Here is a 21,731-nt window from a genome sequence, read left to right on the forward strand (position 1 = left end):
TTCCTTCAAAAGGGTCTCAGGATCACTTTAAAGTCGGCATTAAATCCCAATTGCTCCTAATTAGGCCTATGTTTTGTTAATTGCTCTGGGAACTCCCTGGGAGAGCGTGGCAAGCCCCTGCCTGCGGTGGTTTGGCTCTAAGTGTGTGTGATGGCCCGTTGAGAGCAGGACCCTCCTAGCTCCAAGAGGCCTGGCTCAGGGCAGAGGCGGGGAGCCAGCTGGGCCTGGGGTCAATAACCGTAAGAGCAGCACGCCCTGCTGCCTCCTTCCTTAAGCAGGAACCTGGAAAAAAATGCCCTTTAAACATAGCTTTGGAGAAGATTCTTTTACAAACCTGCAGTTTTGTGTTTTTTTTTTTGGGGGGGGGGGTGCTTTTGCACAAGTGTCTGAAAGGATACAATATGCTCAACCCTTTAACAAAAAGTCCAAATATTAGCTTTCCCATCCCCCTTTTCATCCCATTTGATTCTAGCAAAGCTACTGCTCTGTAATTGTTGAAGTAGAATCAATTAGCAACTAGTTGGCACATTAGAATTCCCAAGCATTGTCATATACATTAATATATGTTTATTATAAATGAACACATCTGCTCCTGCTTCTGTGGGGCAGAGTTGGATTGCTATTAGTTCCATCCTACCCCAGAGGACCCTGGAGCTCTGGAAGATTAGGGATACACAGAAAGTCAGAGCTACAATTGAAACCCATTTTATTGTGTCTATGGTGCACGAAATTTGTGCACTGGATGGGGGTCCCTCAGCCCAGCCTGCACCCTCTCGCAGTCTGGAATCCCTTGGGGGATGTCCGCCTGCCAGCTTAGGCCCACTCCTAGGGATTGGGCCTAAATTGGCAGGCAGACATCCCTCTTGCAGTCTGGGACCCCTTGCTCCTTACTGCCCGCCTGCTCACTGCTCTTTACAACTCAGCTCACTGCTTCTTAGGGCTGCCACCATCACTGCTGTTGCTCACCAGTCCAAAACCCAGCTCTGGCTGAGCCATGCTTCCTTTGTGGGAGCACACTGACCACCAGGGGGCAGCTCCTGCATTGAGCATCTGCCCCCTGGTGGTCAGTGTGCATTATAGTGACCAGTCATTCTGGTTATTCTGCCATAAGGGTCGCTTAGGCTTTTATTATACAGATGTATCTTTTTTATTGATTAAGGTATTACATATGTGTCCCCATTCCCCCATTAACCCCTCCTCCCCTACCACCCACTCATTCCCTCACCCCTCTGTTTTCTGTGTCCATTGGTTGGGCTTATATGCATGTATACAAGTCCTTTGGTTGATCTCTTCCTCTTACCCCCACTCATGCTAGCTTCTTCTTCTCTTTTAAAAAAAAATATATATATATATTTTATTGATATTTTACAGAGAGGAAGGGAGAGAGATAGAGAGCTAGAAATGCCAATGAGAGAGAAACATCGACCAGCTGCCTCTTGCACACCCCCCACTGGGGATGTGCCCGCAACCAATGTACATACCCCTTCAGTCCGCAGACCGACGCTCTACCACTGAGCCAAACCAGTTTTAGCAATGCTAGCTTCTTAATACTATTCTGAATGACTCATCAAATATCACTCATTTAAAATATATTCACCAATAACCTAGCAAATATTGATTGAACATCTATGTGTCAGCAGCAGGCAAGGTACTAATGGTACAACATTGAATAAAACACACAAAATCCCTGCTGTTATGGACCCTGCATTCTAATTGGACAGAGGAACAATAAACAAATAAAATATATATGTCAGATGGTGATTTATTATGCAATTTGAACTTTCCAAACCCTTTCCCTTTTGGGCATGTTTTTTATAATTACTCTGGGCAACAGGTATAAAGCAGAACTTTCCTGAGCAAAAGTGAACATCTGGTCACCATAGACATGAAGAAAAATAAAGCTAATAAGGTCATGGAATATGGTGACAATAAGCAAAACCAGAGGACCTGGATTCTTTTCTTTTAAATATATATAGTTTTATTGATGTCAGAAAGGAAGGGAGAGGGAGAGATAGAAACATCGATGATGAGAATCATTGATCAGCTGCCTCCTGCATGCCCCCTATTGGGGATCGAGTGCCCTGACTGGGATCGAACCGTGACCTCTTGGTTCATAGGTCCACACTCAACCACCGAGCCATGCCAGCCAGGCAGGGACCTGGATTCTTAATCTAAATTGTCCTTGGACTACCCATGTTACCTTTGGTTAGTCATTTCAATTTCGGTGGGTCATTTTTCTCCAACCTTGAAACAGTTATTAGCAAATCTGCCGCCTGTATCATTGGAAAACTTCAAGATTCCTATCTGCAAAGCACATTGTCTCACAGAGGAATTACAGTATTCATAGTCTAGGAACCTGGCTTCCTGGCTCTTCTAGAAAGTAGCTGTTTGTCCTTGGAAGTTTATCCTTGTGGCTTAGTTTTATTCTCTTCACACTTCACCCTTTTGATCAACATTAACTGAGTCACTACTACATGCTCCCAACAGGAATATGTTTCCTCATTTTTGTAGGATGGAAATAATAACACCTCCCCTACCTGCTTTGTCCATTTACTAGGGGTATAAGCCACAGCTCTTAATGCTGAAGGGTCACATAAGATATTTGATCCAGCTTGGGCTTTTGGGGAGGGTAGAGAGGATGGGGAGAAGTTAAAATAACATATATATATATATATATATATATATATATATATATATATATATATATATTTACATTTTAGAAATGAGGTCAAAGGCCCAGGAGTGAGAGAGGCACATATCTCTGGTTGGCAGTGCTAAGCTTTGCCTGATACTCCAAAACCAGGTGCAGTTGGAGGAATGCTTTCATAAGTGAAGAGCATCTTGACTTAAATGAATCCATTGTATTACTCCTTTCTCTCAGAGCTTGGGCTTGCCTTTCTCTTTCCAGGTTGGAAAAGATTAATACAGTCACCAAGTTTAAGTGTGACTATATAAAGCAGGAAGGGGAGGTGTTATTATTCCCATCCTATAAATCTCTAAGGACCGGGGAAGATGTTTTGTCTGGCTGCCTCCTTTTTAAAACACGAAAACCACCACGCTCCCTCTTCTGGTACATCTGCACTGAATTCCAGAGGCACGTGGGCCACCACACAGTAAATGCAAAAGCAGCAAGGCATTTTCAGAGCAGGAAAGGGCTACCTGCAAACGAACTGGGACCGGGAGGTGAGTCCTCCAGTGCATACGTGGTCTGCTCTCCAGGTCGAGGCCAAGCGTGCTGACCCAGCCTTCCCCGGAGGTCCTGTTTACCCAACAGGTTGATATTTTTCTCAGTTCTTGGGAGGTGATAATGTGTTCCACATATGAAATTCATAGCATTTGTGTTTGGCCTCCTTTGCCATTCGAAGGGTTGCGAGGGGCATCATTTTAAAATTAATTTGCTGGGTGTTCTGTCTATCTGTTCGGAACAGGAGGAAGCCAGCCTGGTCCGAGTATTTATCAGACACATGCCGCCCATCTGCCAGAGCTAGGTCGAGGAGGATTTGCTGTTAATCCTTCAGACCCATCTGTAGGGGTTTCAAAATGCTGACTAGGAAGCTAGACAAGATGAGGTTTATTTAATTAGAAAAACGGCTCTGGAGGTTACTGGAAAGCACTCTGAAGAAGGAAGGGCTTGGAGCGCATCACTCCTGCAGGGGTGGGCGTGGGCTCAGAGCAGTGGGGAGAGAGCTGGGGCGGTTTTGTGTTGGGCTGGGGTGCTTTGTTTTGATGTTAAAGTGATGTGGTCTGGCCAGGGCAGCCAGCTTCCTCTCCAGTCATGCACGAGGCACACCAGCCTGAGCCTGGGCAGTTCCACAGGAAGTTCCTAGGTGGGAGCTGATGCTGAGCCACAGAAGACCAGCATTTGTTCTGCAGGTTTGGGTGTAGACTGCAAATGACCAAAGAGCTTGATGAGGCCACGGCAGGGCGAGGCGGGCAGCTGAGTCCTTGGCACTTATGCTCCCCTGCTAGAGGCTGAGAGCAGCTTGGGGCCAACACTGTTACCTGCGCTTTAGTCCTCAAAATCCACCGGGAGAGCTTGTAACTGGGGCTCATTACCATTTGAGACACATTTTTGAGGAAAGGGAAACAACAAAATTGCATTTAAATTTCCCCCAATGGAAAAAAAAATGACATCCGTTCAAAACAAAATAACCGGCAATCGCGCATTTTCTTTTTAGTATGAAAATATTATTAGCATAATTGGTTTCTGCAGGGCTGCCATTTGGGACGACCGGGCAGGGGGAATTGTGTGCCTTCCCCCAGCTTCTGATTGTTATTTCACGGCAATAGAAAGCATGACGATTTTCATTGAAGTGGGTCGAGATAAACGGTCCCCTCTCTGCCTAGGGCTTTTTGAAATGGTGTCCCCATTGCTACCCAGATTCCTGGACACCGGTTTCCCAAGGATTACTTTTTGGAGGCTGAGATTTTTTTTAGGGTTATCATTCAGGGACCACAAGCTCACCTGGGAGTAGGTGTCCAATCAAAGCGATTGTTTGCTGGAAAGAACAAAAACATTTACAGGGTGGGGAACAGGAGGTTTACAGTTGTTTGTATAAAAAATTATATATATATATATATATATATATATATATATATATATATATATATCCCCTAATATGCAAAGTGTCCCCTTGGGAGTTCGACTGAGAGATTGGGAGTTTGATTGCTGGCTATGACGTGTGCTGACCAACTGGGGGTGGCATGGAATGAAGGAAGGCGCCAGTCTGCAGCAGACAGCAGGTAGGGACCCTACCTGAGCACAAATTTCATGCACTGGGCCTCTAGTAATTAGTAATAATACAAGAATAAACTCTGTTTCACATACTCATACCTGTAAACCTACTTTGCCCCACCCTGACTGTCCTCCATTCAGGGGAGCATGGAGCTCTGACCTGCTCGCCACATGTATCTGGTTCTTTCTCAGAGGAGGGGATGCAAGGTCGGCCCAGCAGAGTTGCCCCAGGGTGGTCTACCTTTCCTTTTCACCTTCTGCCTTAGAATTTCCCAGAAATCCTTTCTTCTTCCACTCTGGAAACTATGGCAGATAAGGGATGCCAGGAGTCCTGGGGAGGTTCGGAGTCGAAGTCCCCTCAGCTGTCCAAACTCAGTAACATTAAGATGTCCAGACTCTGGCCCAGCCAGTATGGCTCAGGGGTTGAGTGTCGACCCATGAACAGGAAGGTCACAGTTAGATTCCTGGTCTGGGCACATACCTGGGTTGCAGGCTCAATCCCCAGTACGGGGCGTGCAGAAGGCAGTCAAGCCATTATTTTCTCTCATCATTGATGTTTCTATGCCTCTCTCCCTCTCCCTTCCTCTCTCTGAAATTAATAAAAACATTTTTTTAAAAATGTCCATAGCCTGACTGAGAGGAAAGAGGGAGCCGAGCAGCACTCAATGCATTCCTCTGTAAGCAGAGCTGTCCCACACACAAGCCTGTGTGTTTTGAGAGGGTGGACTGAACTGTCATTTCAGTGGAAAAACTGCCAGTCCAGTTTTCAGGGCCCTATAGAACCCATGGCCATTTAATTGCTTGCATGTCCTAACATGCAACTGGTTCCACTGGAATGTTTTTCATTTGTTTGTTTGTTTGTTTGTTTGTTTTTAATGGCAGCAAAATCCAAAGATGACTCTGATTATTGAAAATAAAATGTAATTATGTTGCAAAAGAGAAACTCCTTTGTGTCAGCCTTCTGCTTTGGCTATTTCTTTTCAGATACATAAGAAGGGATCTTATATTGGTGAATAAAATTTAAGAAAAGAATATTTCATCCCTAGCTGTTGATGACTTGTTTTATCTTTTAAGTAAGGGCCCCAAATGCCTTTAAACAGCTGATTTTAGGAAATGCAATATTCAGCATCAGGTGACTGCATGTTGGAAATATAATGGTTTAAACTTAATTTTTTAGATTATTATCTAAAATTATCTATCTTCTTTTATACAAGTTGAATAAAGCAACTTGAGGGTGTGAAATAGTTAGTATGGGCAATCCCTTGCAGAAGTAAAGACCTTGGAAGATGGATTATACCTTTTTTTTTTTCAATAAATAATTTTCTTCTTCATAGATTTTTATTGAATTCTGGACAAGTCTATGCATTTCTATTTTCTGGAGTCATTTCAAAATTTCCCTACCATTATAATTGGGTTGAAGATGTCACCAGTAAGCTGAGAAATATCAACTCAGGCACTTCACTTGGGGCTGGCTTTAAAGATGATTAAGGAATGATCTTTTTTAACATGTCAAATGAATCATGAGCCTCGCAAGCTCACAAGAATCACCTGAGCTGACTTCTCTTTTTGTTCCCAGATCCGCAAGGCGCGCTGAGCTCTCTTCACCTTGTGAAAACCTGGAGCTTAAGGCCAACACGTTCTAATGCGCCTGGAGGAAGTGTGGTTTTCAAACCAGGGCCACTGGAAGGGTGGCTTTCCCCTCTCGCCCATACTCGAGGGGTCTTGTCTCACTGCAGGGGTGTCTGGCTCTCAGTGGGTATGGATTTTAGGGAGGGTTCCTCTTGGCATCATTTCCTTCAAATATTAACTAGTGAGCTTGGTGGGTGCCCTGAGATTGGATTTGACCTGGAGGGCTCTTAAATGGGGCCTATGGTGGGCTTCAGAAGGCCCCAGACCCCTAGAAATGTTAACACTTGTGTGTGTTTTGCAAGAGAAGGATCACAGTTTTTAGCAGATCCTCACAGTATTCCCCAAAAATTGAAACAAAGAATTTTAAAGGAAGAGTGACGCTTACACCTTCCCCTTATGCAAAAGAACCTGAATAAACCAGGTGTGGCCTTCCTGACAGAGGCAGCAAGACCTTGTTTTATCTTCCAGCCCTTATCACTCATTGCCGGTATTCCCATATTTGCTTCGAACCCCGTTCTTTGTCTTCACTGTCTAGTCTCTCAAGAACCTTTTACAAAGGTAATATCTTTGTATTTCCTGCTCTTGCTTATTTTTTGTTTTGCTGTTGATAACACTCAAACCTTTTATTAACGGGCCAGTGAGACTGGGGGGTGGGAGGGTGGGGATTGTAGTTGGTCATGTTGAATTTGATTTCAACTACATTGTAAAAACCAAATTCATGGCATAGCCGCTTACACCTTCCTCTCCCTCAGGTCTTTGCTTAAATCAGGATTGGGGAACCTTTTCTCTGCCAAGGGCCATTTGGATATTTATAACATCATTTGGGGCCATATTAAATTATCAACTTAAAAATCAGCCTGCCATATTTGGTCAAACATTTAACTAACTCACCCCTAATGCCTTGGCAGGGCCAAACCAAATGATTTTGAGGGCGTTCTATGGACCACAGGCCAGACGTTCCCAACCCCTGGCTTAAATGTTACCTTCTCAACAAGGTATACCCTGACCACTCTGTTTTTTATTTATTTAAAAATATTTTTTCCTTTTCAAAAAAAATATATTTTATTGATTTTTTACAGAGAGGAAGGGAGAGGGATAGAGAGCTAGAAACATGGATGAGAGAGAAACATCAACCAACTGCCTCCTGCACACCCCCCACCGGGATCGTGCCTGCAACCAATGTACATGCCCTTGACTGGAATCGAACCTGGGACCCTTCAGTCCACAGACCAACGCTCTATCCACTGAGCCAAACCGGTTTCAGCTAAAAATATCTTTAAAGTTATTTTTATTTTTAAAATCTTTATGGTTGAAAGTATTACATATGTCCCCCTTTTTTAAAAAAAATATTGTTTACTGATTTCAGAGAAGAAGAGAGAGGGAAAGATGGAAAATTCAATGACAAGAGAGAATCATCGATCAGCTGCTTCCTGCACACCCCCTACTGGGGATGGAGCCTGCAACCCTGCCCTGACTGAGAATCAACCTTGCCCTGAGTGAACTCCTGGAGCAACACCGACTGGACTGACCACTCTGTTTAAAACTGCAGCCTGCCCTGTCCCACTAGCCCCCTTGCCCCAACTCCTCGTAACCTTGCTTCCGCTGCCACACACAACATTTATTGCCTCTTACTATATTCCATATTTTACTTATTTGCCAAGTGTATTATCATTGTCTGTCTCCTCTGAGAATGTAAGCTTCTCTAGGGCAGGGATCTGTGTTTTGTTCAATGATGTAACCCAAGAGCCTAGAACAGTGTCTGGCACATAGTGGACACTAACTCATGCTTACTGAGTAGATAATTAAAATTTTCTTTTCAGCAGGACTGGCTATAGAATGACAAATGTGTCTAGAAGACTAGAATTCATGTTTACATGTCAAAATCCTGGCACTGACTAACTGGAATAACTCCATGAGCAACTTCTATTGATTTATATGTCATCTTAGTGACTACTATTATGTAAATTAGTGAATTAGATCCATTATGACCCTTTGCTTTCTAGTTTTATAAGGAATAACTCCTAGTCCATGACAGGCAGTATTTGTTGACCTTGTAAGATGAAATAATGTGCTATGTTTTCTCCTTTGCTCCCTGTTTTTGTGTGTGTTTTTCTTCTTCACTCACATTGTGTTGATGTACTAACGACCTTAATACATTCAGCTAACTGAGCAAGGCAGAGCTGGTCCGTGATATATTTCCTTGCTCCCCTTCTATCTGAAGGCTACAGCAAATGGCTCGCAGTTTGACTCTCTTGATCCTCACACATTGTCACGAATATGCACTTATTAGAAGCTTCTGTCATGAATGGGCAGTATTCAACGACAGCCAGAGAATTTTAGAGAGACAGTGAAAGTCATGCTTCTTACCCGTTCTTCAGGATCCTCTAAGTTCTCTCACTTTATTAATAGAAATCAGGAGAAAGCAAAATACTTAGTGCTCCATTATCTCACCTGCCACCCTCTCCCACAAAGCCGTAATTCAGCTGTGAGCATTATGACCACAAGGTGTGTAGGGGTAGGTGGAAGAGTCCTTTCTGAATATGTAAAGCCCTAGCAGAAAGTGCTATCCTCAATGTGCTATACTCAAGACATAACTTCATGCATTTCTCCTGGAAAGGAGTTCCCAGAAAAGGATTTCTCTTTAGGCAAAAGTGTGTGTGTGTGTGTGTGTGTATGTGTGTATGTGTGTATGTGTGTGTGTGTGTGGTGTGGTGTGTGTATGTGTGTGCACATGCAAGCACACAGTGCATTTGGTGAGAAAAGGCACCATGTAACCTAACACACTTTGCTCCTTGCCTTAGTTACCTAGAGACTTAAAGCCAAAATCAATGCTTGGCAACCCTAATTAACTCTAGAGAGTTCCTGGAAGACTCACTTCCCAGCTTCCCCAGGGGGCCTCTGTTCTTTTCCATCTTTAATTGTGCCCTTTGCTATGATTTTTCACTTTGGAAGTCACCCAAAGCCTCTTTTGGAAGGTGTGAGAGAGAATCTGAATTGCGGTCAGCGTCCCTGGCCCAGGCTCCCGTTTCTTGGTGGGAATTTGAGATTCTGTGGTAGGAACGAGGACAGTAAAGGTGGACTTCTACTTCCTGGCTCTGGAAAGTAAAGTGCTATACACTTTCAATCTTCCACAACAGTCCCGATTTTCTGCACACAATTATCTGCTCACAGCAAGTAAATGCAAGGTCAGGATTTTAAGTGCAATGGCCAGATTTTGGAGCCGGTGTACCTGAGGTTGGGGCCATGGAGTTTGCCTGCTTCCCCTGTTTCCCAGCTGCACTGGCTCAGGAAGGGAGGGCCCCAGGCTCTGAGCCTGGCTGGACTCTTCCTCTGTCCCCACTGACTCCACCTCACTCAGCCAGATACCAAGTGATGGACAAGATGACACCAACTCTGAGGCAAGGACTCAACATGGACCCTCCATTGGACCCTTACTCTGGTCTCCTCCCCCATGTCCTCATGAAATGAAAAAATAACCCTCCCTTTCAGGTTGAGGTAAAAGACCTTTCCAATGACAACTGTCCCGCACAGGGTTTCTCCCCTCTCTCTCCAGCCATGCTGGGTCCCAGGGGACATGAGAGTTACTATAATCATGGCTCTTGGGAGTAGGATGAGAGTTTCACTTTGAGATTTCTATCCCCTCTCCATACCCTCTCCTTGTCCTCTGGGAGTTCCAGAAAGCACATTTCCAGTAGAACAGGCCCTGGTACTGATTTCCACTCCCCTCCTGCCCTGCCCTTCCTCCCCACAATCATCTCGTCTCCCTACTTGGTTTGGATTTTCTTCCCACTGGATTTTAAATCTCCAACTCCAGCCCTCCCCCCCTCATCCCCTGTATTTTTTCTGATTTTTTTTATTTTTTTATTTTATTTTCCTGAATACCATGGTATCATGTTGTGCCTTTGGTCCCATACTCCAGCTATTAAGTTGTTGGCTCTATTACACGGTGGATTTTGATTTGGATAGGTTAGAGCTAATAAAAATTTTCAGTAAAATATTAACCAAACACTCACAAAAATCACTCGTGTGGCTCCATCCTCTCCTTCAATAGGATTAATCAAGATAGCTATTTACTCTTTCCCCCACTCCAATGTTTTCCCACCTTCCACTCCAAACAAGGAAATGACGCTAAATTCATTTAATACAAATTTATATGATTGTCTGAGGCGTGTTAAGCAATGCTTAATTTAATTTCCTTGTTTGGAGTGGAGTATTGGAGAGCGGGACCAGTGTAATGTAAAAATGGGATTCGCCCCTCCACCTGGCACCCAGCTCCATTCTCCAGTGACTCACAGGAGCTCTGTTTACATTCCATTGCAATTCAAATGTGCCAAATCATCTCTCAGTCCTGCAGAGGGGAAAAAAAAAGTCATCCTCTGAAAGCAGATCATCCCACTCCTGGAGGGCTTGGAAACCCCCCACCCCCCCCCCCACACCCCCCACCCCCCCCCTGCCAAGGTGGTACATATCCTTTTATTTGATTAGGCTGCTGACGACAGGTCAGATATGTTGACTGTTCATGTTCTCTTGGCCTAGTTATCAGTTAGCTAGAGTTCTCATCTTTTCTGCTTTGGGAAATAGAAATAACCTTTATTGAGCACCTATAATATTGAGCACCTATAAAGTTGGTTAGAAACAAACAAAGAAAAGCAAGAACAGAATAACATCAGCATCTCGTTTTTAATTCTACTCAAAAAAACCCTATGAGTAAATGGGGTAAAGTTCCTATTTTACATCTAAGAACTGTGAGAAGCAGAGAGGATGCATAATCTGTCCGAGGCCGCATGGCCAGTCAGAGGTTGCGATGCAGAGAACCAGGTGCCCCACGCCGCTGGACTTCGCATTCTCTCACAGACCTAAGTGCACGGGCTCACTCCATTGTGGGACAGAGTTTCTCAGCCAGGGGCTGTGAATGGTGAGCCTCAGCCAGGACATGAAGTCCCTGAAATGATACCTGTGTCTTTTGGATGAGGGGGATCCATAGCTTTCTTCAGTTCTGAAAAGGCTCCTTGACTTAAAAAATATTAATTACTGGTGCCTTGAGCTTTTTGTGAGAACCTGTGACTGTACACATATGCTCCCTATTCCACACTTGCACTTGGCCAGGTTCTTGAGTAACATGAACACATCAACAGCTACCTTTGTTGAGGACCTACTACGTGCCAGCTCTGCTGGGTGCTTTCAGCCATTGGAAGGGCTAGCGAAGGGCAGCAGCATTCCTCTTAGAAGCCTTCAAGCCAGGCTGGTAGTAGTAAGAACAGAGTTGCCTGTAGCTGCTGAACACGGCAAGTCTCCAGGCAGCTTAGACTTCTGAAGTAAAGCTCTCTCTCCTCTCCCACCCAGTGTTCCTGACTAGTGTTACCCCATCTAAGCTTACTGGTTCCACTGCACACAGAGCGGGGAGTAAGAGATGACTCCTAGTTCCTCTTCTGCCATCAGCTCCAAATGGCTTAAGCGGAATACTAGTTACTATAACATCGCCATCTATGAAATGCAATCAATACCTACCTCCTTCTCCCACTCTTAGTAAGTCAGCAAATCAAAACAAAAACAAACTTAGGAAATATGTGGGCGTTACTTATGAAGATGATGAAGCTAATAAGGTCCTGGTCATTTAATGCAATGCTAATCTATCTCATTGACACCTTGGAATACCGGTTTCCAAGCGGCTGTAAAATAATGAAGACACACCTTATGTCTAGCATGTATAGAAAGACAGGTTTACAAAATAGATGTAGCACAGGGGAGATTAGAGTACACACTACAGAAAGCTCTAAATTACTTGCTGTGGGATGTCAGAAGAGGGAAACAAAACTTGCTTGGGGGATGAGATGGGGGAAGGCATCGTGTAGAGGTGGGTTTTGAAGTCCTGAAACAAAGGAACAGGCAAAGAATGTTTCTGAAGGTGTGAACAGCAGAGGCTATGATAAAGAGCATGGGATGTCTGGGAGATGTTTGGACACTCATGTGCAGTCATGGTTGCCTGGATGGTAGCCCTGCTCGGCCAGTCTAGAAGGTAGACTGCTAGGCCAGAGTGAGGGTCAGCTGAATTCACATGTCACCCATAGAGAGTCTGACTTCAAGGCCTCTACTGAAGTTTGGACTTTGGAATTTTTTAATAATCCTCTCCCCTCAGTGATTCTAACTTGCAACCAAGGTTGAGAACTACTAAGGTAGATGTTCTTCAAGATTCCCTTCAGCCTCAGAGAGAACTGTGCCCTTTTTAGCAAAAGAAACATGGGCTGAGAATGTGGGTTCCTGGTTGTAATTGCTGAAAAGCTGGTTGAGAGCTCTTTGTCCTCAGGCAACAGGTCCCTGACAACCTGGAGGGGGATTCAAGTAAGAGGTCCAAATCCCACCCTCAGGGAGTGCAGTGGGCCTGATAGGGGCAGGCAACTGAGTAGTTCTGCTTCATCAGCAGGGGCAGCCTCTACTCAGCTCTTGCTAATTGCTGCAAAGTGAGACTATGGGCCTCAGGTTGCCAAGTCTTGGGACTTTTCAAGAGAAATGAGGAATTTGGTAAAAAATTCAAATGTTTGATAAAAACACTACACAAGCCAAATAAAACCCAATGGCCAGCTGGATTCACTCAGCATGTCTTTAGTTTGATACTTACAATTTAGCGTTTTGATTATTAAAAAGAATTGGGGGAGGGTGGTGGAGCTGGAAGAAGGTATGGAGGGATAAATTGTGATGGGAAAGAAAATCAAATCAAATAAAGAATTTTTTTCTTTTTATTAACTAATTGCTACCTGACATGTAATCATGTAATCTTTAGAGAGACAATGTTTATGTTGACTTTGTGGTTTTCTTTTTTCTTTCTTTTCTTTCTTTTTTTTTTTTTTACTGTAGTATCTGGCTGAGGAGACATAAAATACTCCCATATATATTTATCTACTAATAACCAATAGGGTTTGCCTATACTCTCACTCCTATATTGTTTTGAAGCAAATCTCAGATATTATCTCATCCCCTCCATAAATATTTCAACATATCCACAATACAACAATCACACCTAAAAATGAATAAACATTTCTTAATATCCAGCCAAAGTTTAATTTCTAGTCAGCTCAAAATTTCAACATTTAAAAAGAAAATTAGTTAGTTTGACACATTACAATTGGTTGACATGCTTATGTTTGCTTTTGATATTGTTGTTCGCACATTGATTTTGCTGAATTGGCTATTATGTATGTGTTTGTATGTAACCCTCCACTAAAGGATTTGTAAAAATGTAATGAAGGTTTTGCAAGGCCAAGCTCTGTGATTATATTAGAAGTTTGCTTGATAAAGTCAGTCTTACAAACAGCTAAATTCTGTCAAAGAAAAATCCATTTTTAATGCATGATTGAATATTGATAATTAATGGGAACTATGAGGAAGTCATATGCAAAGATTAATTACCAGCTGAGCTCTGAGAATGCTTTTCTTCCTTTGTAATCTCACCTCCTGAGAAAAGTAGTCTATATTGGTCCTAGAGCGAATTGACAGATATGTCCAGAAAGAAAAGCTACAGACTTTAATCTTTATTGGTCATGCTTAATTGGATGTACTATTATTTTTTATTTGCAGAAAGAATATTTGTCAGTTAATTCTTTCTGTAATGCTGGAACGGGGAGGCGGGGTCCTGAGGCCTTTTCACTGTACAGGCTGGCTGAGGCTATGAGCTCTGTGATTCTCAATTTTTCTCCTTATTGGACGTGTTTGAAACCAACTCCTTACAAAAGAAAAGCAAATTGTCTGAATACAGGTCGTCCTCTATAGCAGTGGTTCTCAACCTTTCTAATGCTGCAACCCCAGTTCCTCATGTTTGGTAACCCCAACCATAAAATTATTTTCATTGCTACTTTATAACTGTAATTTTGCTACTGTTAAGCATTGTAATGTAAATATCTGTGTTTTCTGATGGTCTTAGGTGACCCTGCTAGTGGTTCTCAACCTGTGGGTTGCCTAAGACCATTGGGAAACACAGATATTTACATTACAATGCTTAACAGTAGCAAAATTCAATTATGAAGTAGCAACAAAAATAATTTTTTGGTTGGGGGGTCACCACAACATGAGGGACTGTATTAAAAGGTCGTAGCATTAGAAAGGTCGAGAACCACTGCTCTATAGCAAGCACATCAAACTCAAAGGCTAACAAGGGCCAAATAAGCAAGGTTTAAGTTTATGTGGGCCATAAAAAAAACCAAAAGCTTCAATTGTCATAGAAATGTAGGTTTATTTCCATAGGGACATGCTGAATACAAAGGGCTGAAATGAATGAGTAATCATTAACATAAAATAATAGGACATTTTAATAAAAATTAATATTTTTTCCTTGAACATTAACTTACCAGACACTGAATAACTGCACAAATTAATAAGCGTAACACAAAGAAACCTATTTTTCTTGTTCTCTGAAAGCGAAATATTTCCTGTTGTGCACACCAAACAAGTCAGTCCAAGACTAATGACGTGGCCATCGACTGCTAAAATATTCGCTGCTGGTATTAGTGGAGAGAAATGGTGTGCCTGCACATAGGTGTGTAAGGGAAATGAATGCAGCACAATTATAGCAATCAGTCATTAGCAAGCATTGTAGTTTGTTATTAACAATTATCTATAACAGGATATTGTAAAAGTTAAGTTACAAAATTTTTATTAAAACATTTCTTACATACTGTTATATTGGCTGGGCAGCAAAAATATTCATTGTGGGCTGCTTATTTGATAAATTCACAATAAGGGTGTTCCCCCCCAAAAAATAAACAAACTCGGGCCTCAAGTTTGACATGCTTGCTCTTCCAACTGTCTTCATGGCTGTCACTAAACTCTGACAAGAAGTGACACCCTCCCTGCTTCCTGCTGCAGAAAGGACTTAAGTGAAATTGACCCCCAAATGAGGAAAACTACAAGGTGTCCCCAAAAAGTGGATCCACACTTTGAATGTTTATAAAGTCAGTGTTTATTAACATACAGTTCATTTTCAAAATTTAAAAGAATCCACAAAAATACCTTTTTTTGTCAATGCCTGCTTTTCATGCTGATGATCACTCTGGTCCAGGCACTGCTGGTAATGTGAAGTGAATGAATCACAAACATCAAGAATCATTTCATTTGGAATTTGTGCACCCTCATGTTGCCGGTTTTGTACTATAAATTTGATTTTTTATTGTTATTTTTAAAATATATTTTTATTGATTTCAGAAAGGGAGAGGGAGAGAGCTATAGAAACATCAATGCTGAGAAAGAATTATTGATCAGCTGCTTTCTGCACGCCCGACAGCAACCCAGGCATGTGCCCTGACAGAATCAAACCGTGACCTCCTGGTTTATAGTGAGATGCTCAACTACTGAGCCACACCAGCTGGGCAAAACTTTTATCTTTCATGCACCCCTATAAAAAAAGTCTAGTGGAACTTTAAGATAAATTTTCTTTGTTCAACACTTAGTCTGGCTTCACCCATTATTTCAAATCAGTTAAAGCTGAAACAGAGTGAAAATTGAGTTATTGGTTGTTAAAATGTATATACTTTTTTTTTGGGGGGGGGGACATCCTTATTGTGAATCTATCAAATAAGAAGCCAGACAGGCATTGCTGTTTGCACTTCTTGGTGCGCACTGCATTTGCACACCTGCCTGGGTTCTGAGAGACGTCCGCAAGCCAGTCTGTGACCGGCAGCAGCCATAAGTCCAAGTGCAAAGGTGGCTGGTGCCTGGTGCCTGATGGTTGGTGGCTAATTGTATATTTAATGAACTTGTTGTTCAGACAATGCCGCGCGTGTTCTCCCTTAGCTGCAAGTTGCCAGGTGACTGGAGAGTTTCCTGTATGGTTACCAATTACGCCTAATTTGGTCCTGAGGTTTCCGCATTTGCCTTCCTGTCACCAAGTTTGTGACCACGAATCGCTCGTGTTGATCGGGACTGGGGCTAAATTTCTGACGGTTGACACATGTAAGAGAGCCATTCAGGAACCCAGCGTGTTTAGTCATCTTTACAAAACAGAACATCCACGGGTATTTGCATCTCTGAGAAAAGTTTGCTTTCTCTAGCTATTTGTTTTCACAAGGAATTTGTTTTCTGACAAACATAGACAGGCTTCCAAATGGGCCACTGTGCCCAAAGGACAGCCACATGCCACCTGGGCAGGGACAGCCATCACATTCCTGAGGGTGTGCATCCAACCCACACAGGGGGTGGGGGTGGGGAGAACGAGGCAACCCCAGTGCCCAGAGGGGGTGTTGGGTAGGTGTCACCCCTGCCTGGAGACCCTGGAGAAGAGGGATTTCCTTGAAAAACGGAAATGGCAGGCAGCCCCCTGACATTAAGAGCTCCATTAACCAGGGGGTTCTTCTGGGCAGGAGACCTGCTGCTGGCCAGGCTCCTGTCTGTGGGCGGAAGGAGCAGAGCAAGAGCTGAGGCCCTCGGTGGGCTGGGGCCCTCTTGCTCCTCTTAACAAAGGTTTTTGCAAGGAGCCTGATTAAGATACCAACTCTCAAACATTCTCCTTAGATTCCTCTAACACTTCCTTTCCCCTCCTGTCCCCCTTGGGGGGACAGAGCCTGGGAAGGATCCCTGGATCCCGGCTACTGCCCAGAGAGGACAGAGGGCCTTGGTGGAAGCCTGAGGCAGAGAATGGTGTGTAGTGAAGGGGGTGAGGGAGGGAGGCGAGCAAGCAGAAGGAGAGGGCAGAGGCGAAGATGGATGTCCATGCTGGTGGGGCTTTGGGGACAGAAAACAGGTGGACATGGAGGTGAGGGAGTCCTGCTGGAGCTGGCCTGGCTGCGGGGAGTGAGACAGATTTGAGCAGGCTCTGCAGTCTCACCCAGGGAGAAAACGGGCAGTCGAGGACTGAGCCTCCCCGGTCCAGGCCTTTGCCAGGTCTCTGAGCTGGGCCTCAGGTCTGCGGTCTTTACCCATCTTTAATGGGCGGCAAGCTTCTGGAAACAGCCACGGACTGGAGAGCTACCTCTGAGGGGAGCCTCGTGCGCTACCTTCTCATCAACTGCATCCCTAGGTGCTTTTCGAGATATTTTTAATCAGTAAAGGACTAATTGTTAAGTTGCTCTGAACTGATTTTATTGGACTTATGGGGTGGTCTGCTCACCCAGGAAATGGAGGTTGCCTTTGGGACTCTGTCAAAAAAGTCTTCTGTGTGACCATAAAAATCAGAAATCAGAGGGATGTAAGGTTTCCCTGTCAAAAAAGCCTTCTGTGTGACCATAAAAATCAGAAATCAGAGGGATGTAAGGTTTCCCTGTGTTAGCATAGCCAGGAAGACAGCTTGATTGCTCTATGCAGGTAGTCTCTCTTCCAATGGGTGCTCATAGATCCATACAGAGCAACCAAGAGCATCCATGTGACCCTAGAAATGAGAAAACCAATCTGGTTAATGAAGAACCCAGAGGAGGTCAACATCCTACTAAGATTAACCAAGCAGCTACTCAAAAAACCACAGAGAAAAGTTCAGATAACCTTGTGACTGGGAAGGGCCAAGTGACTCTAAGGTCTGTAATTGTGTCCCTCTTAGGCCCTTGTCTGACGCCATTAGGGTTAAGTATAAATCATACCTATATTAACATCACGCAAGTTCAAGCCACAGTGGCCTTCTCAACCACTGGGCTGAAAACGCCATTAGGAAAGACTTTTTTATTTGCCATTATAACTTCATCACCCAGAACAGGGCCTAGCACATAGTAGGTGCTCAATAAAGTTATGCATCGATGAAATGGATGATGTGCTGAAAAACAGGGAGGGTTAGTGATGCCAGTCCTTACAAGTTACTTGACCTTGTACAAGTTTTATTATTTCTCTCAGCCTAAGTTTTTTAAGCTACAAGATGGAAACCTGTTCCTTGGGTTGTGAGAATAAAAATTAAATGGGATATTCTGTAAAGCCTTTGGTCTTTAATGGATATGCAAGAAAAGTTCCTCTCTACATGCCCTCCACTTTGATCCTAAGAAGAGTCAAGGCAGAGTTCCAACTCTGATCTTAGTGATTCACACTAGCTTCCTGCATGGTGGTTCCATCTAGCTTCCTATGGAGGAAAAAGTTTTAAATGTCAGAGAATGAGTTTTCACGGTAAGAACTGCATTTCATAAAATGCCTTAACAATACGGAATAACAAGATTACTCAGGACAGCCTCAGAAAAGAACTACATAACATTTTCTAAGTGAGAATTTAACACGTAGTAGACTTTAAAAAGTATTTGAGTGGATAAGTGAATAAATGAATGGATGGTGCAATAAATTTAGCCTAAAAGGCTTTACTAAATCTTGCCTTGATTATCAGTACATTTCGTTTTAATCAAAGCAGCCTATCCTGTTTTCAAGTGCTATCATTTTGTCAGTGGGCTTCCTTTGATCCTGCTGAAATGCAAAATTTACATTTCTGCATGGAAAAAAAAAATCCGTTCTAGATTTCTTTAATTTTCCCAGCTAACATGTTAAGTCCTTAGTAACTATACATGAGGTTTAAGCACTTTAAGCATCTTTCATTCTCTCCTGTCCTTATGTGTGTGTGTGTGTGTGTGTGTGTGTGTGCATGCAAACTCTTTCTATTTTGTACAGAGGTGTTTCTCTGTACTTGCAAGATTCTCACTGGTGCCCAGGGAAGTTCTGGGCCAGGAATAAGTAAAAGGAAATGACGCCAAGAGGAAGGTTGTGCTGTCTGCCTTCGATGAGAGAATGACAGGTGCTCAGGGGAGGCTGCTGGAGAGGCTTCCTAAGGCTCAGTTCCAGGAGGGAAAGTTGAAGACTTCTTGGAAAAGCTGTTTTTGGCACAAGAAAGGTTGGGGATCAGTGGGTAGGGCTCTACTTTGAGATTACTTTCCTAGGGCAAATTGACTAGATGACTGTGATGCAGAATCTGTCAAAAGAGGGGAAAAGATGCCGAAATTGGTTTGGCTCAGTGGATAGAGTGTCAGTCTGGGGACTGAGGGGTCCCGGGTTTGATTCTGGTCAAGGGCATGTGCTTTGGTTGTGGCACATTCCCAGTGGGGGATGTGCAGGCGGCAGCTGATCAATGTTTCTCTCTCATTGATGTTTCTAGCTCTCTATCCCTCTCCCTTCCTCTCTGTAAAAAATCAATAAAATATATTTAAAAAAGAAAAGAAAAGAAAAGAAAGTAAAAGAAAGAAAGAAAGAAAGAAAGAAAGAAAGAAAGAAAGAAAGAAAGAAAGAAAGAAAGAAAGATGTCGAAACCGGTTTGGCTCAGTGGTAGAGTGTCGGTCTGCGGACTGAAAGGTCCCGGGTTCGATTCTGGTCAAGGGCATGTACCTTGGTTGCGGGCACATCCCCAGTAGGGGGTGTGCAAGAGGCAGCTGGTTGATGTTTCTCTCTCATCGAGGTTTCTAGCTCTGTATCTCTCTCCCTTCCTCTCTGTAAAAAATCAATAAAATATATTAAAAAAAAAAAAAGAAAGAAAGAAAGAAAGGAAGAAAGGAAGAAAGAAAGAAAGAAAGGGGGTGGGGAAAAAGAAAGGAGAGCTTCTCCTTGGCTTAAGACATCCCATGCCAAATTTCTCCTGCAGCACATTTTCATGGCAAAGCCAGGAGAACATGAACCTAAGGCTGTGCTATTGAAAATGACAGCCCAAGGAATACAGTACTACAAAAGCAACTTTGACTGGGAGGGAATGGGAGACACTGTGCCCACCTGGGCTGTCCTCCCTCCCACCCCACTGCCCTTCACCTGCACCCCATGCATACTTACCTTGTCCACACCCAAGTCTTCCGGTCTGCTGTTCATCCGGGCTCTCCAGAAAGACGGTAACCTGCTCTCCTGGAGCAACTGCAGCCGCGGGCCTTGCCTCTCTCAGGAGAACTTGAAAACGCCTGGAAACGGAAGCTTTCATGTGGAATGGGGTGGAGGGGCTGGAGGGACAACATATTGTCTTTAAGGAGCACCCATTTTTACAGGCAATGGGCTTGATTCTCTCTTCTGCAGTAGCACAAGGAGCCAGGGCATCTCTGAGACTTCTCAATGGGCAGCTCCATTCTGAGTGTCTTCCCCACGGGATCTCCTGGGAAGCAGGGCTAGAGCATCTCCCAGCTCCGTGGTCGGCAAACTGTGGCTCGTGAGCCATGTGCAGCTCTTTGGCTCCTTGAGTGTGGCTCTTCCACAAAATACCACAGCCTGGGCAAGTCTATTTTGAAGAAGTGGTGTTAGAAGAAGTTTAAGTTTAAAAAATTTGGCTCTCAAAAGAAATTTCAATCATTGTACTATTGATATTTGGCTCTGTTGGCTAATGAGTTTGCCAACCACTGTCCCAGCTCATTCACTAAGTTCCCGTGGCCTGTGTTTGGGGGCCACCAGGTGCTAAGAGCTTTATTAGACTCTTTATCATGTAATCTGCTCAAGTCTCTGAGGCAAGAACAGACTTTTACCTGGAGTAGGAAATCAAGCGCATAGAGGCTTTTGGATGCTTGTCCCTGGTCAAATAGCTAGTAAGAGTCAGAAGATCCTGGACTCAAAACACGATGCCCAATTCAGCTCCCAGCACATGTTCTGGGGCTGCTATCAGGTAGGTTTTCTCTCCCTATCAAGCAGATGAGGAAACAACAGAGAAAGCTTTGCTAGATCATCCAGTCACCCCTGCACCCTCCACCCCATCAAGTGTATTAAATCCATAGGAAAACACAACAGCAACTCTGGGTCGTGCTTTTTTAAAAATCCTTACTTGATATTTTTTTTCCCATTAATTTTTAGAAAGAATGGAAGGGAGGGAGTAACAGGCAAGAGAGAAAAAGGAAAGAGAGAGAAACATCGATGTGAGAGAGACACATTGATTGTTTGCCTTCCACAGTACATGCCCTTGACCAGGAATCTAACCAGTCACCTTTCAATCCCCATGCTGATGCTCTAACCACTGAACACCCCAGCCAGAACTGGGTGATGCTTTTTTTTAAAAAAAAGCAAACTTGATCCTTGCAACATTAACCTGGAGAAAACACATGTCACCCTAGAGAGCCCTGGTGTTGGGCAGAGCTGGGGAGATGAAGCAGGGTGAAGGGATAGAGGATAAAGGGGGGAGGTGGCTGTCACCTCTGTCAGGCGTCTCTAGCAAAGGGCACTGTGTTACCAATCTCTCTCTTGGACAAGAAGAGGGAGAATGTGTGGGAGTGCTATGGGCACACACATGGTCACCTGCACAGCATGGAAGGCTGTGGAAAGCCGGAGAAGAACTGTATCTGTCAAAAGAGACATCTCATGGTTAAACAGGCACAAATCCATAGCCAGAGTCTAGCGCTTGGTGCTGCCGGAGGCCTCTTCATGCACTCTTCATTTCGTGAAAAGCCACAAATTGAGCTTTCAGTCTCCTGTACTGTGCATGCTCCTGCCATCTGAGTCAACCACTATATAAGGGAGTTCACGGTTTTGT

Source organism: Pipistrellus kuhlii, unplaced genomic scaffold, assembly GCF_014108245.1.
Source record: "Pipistrellus kuhlii isolate mPipKuh1 unplaced genomic scaffold, mPipKuh1.p scaffold_m20_p_1, whole genome shotgun sequence".
NCBI lineage: Eukaryota > Metazoa > Chordata > Mammalia > Chiroptera > Vespertilionidae > Pipistrellus > Pipistrellus kuhlii.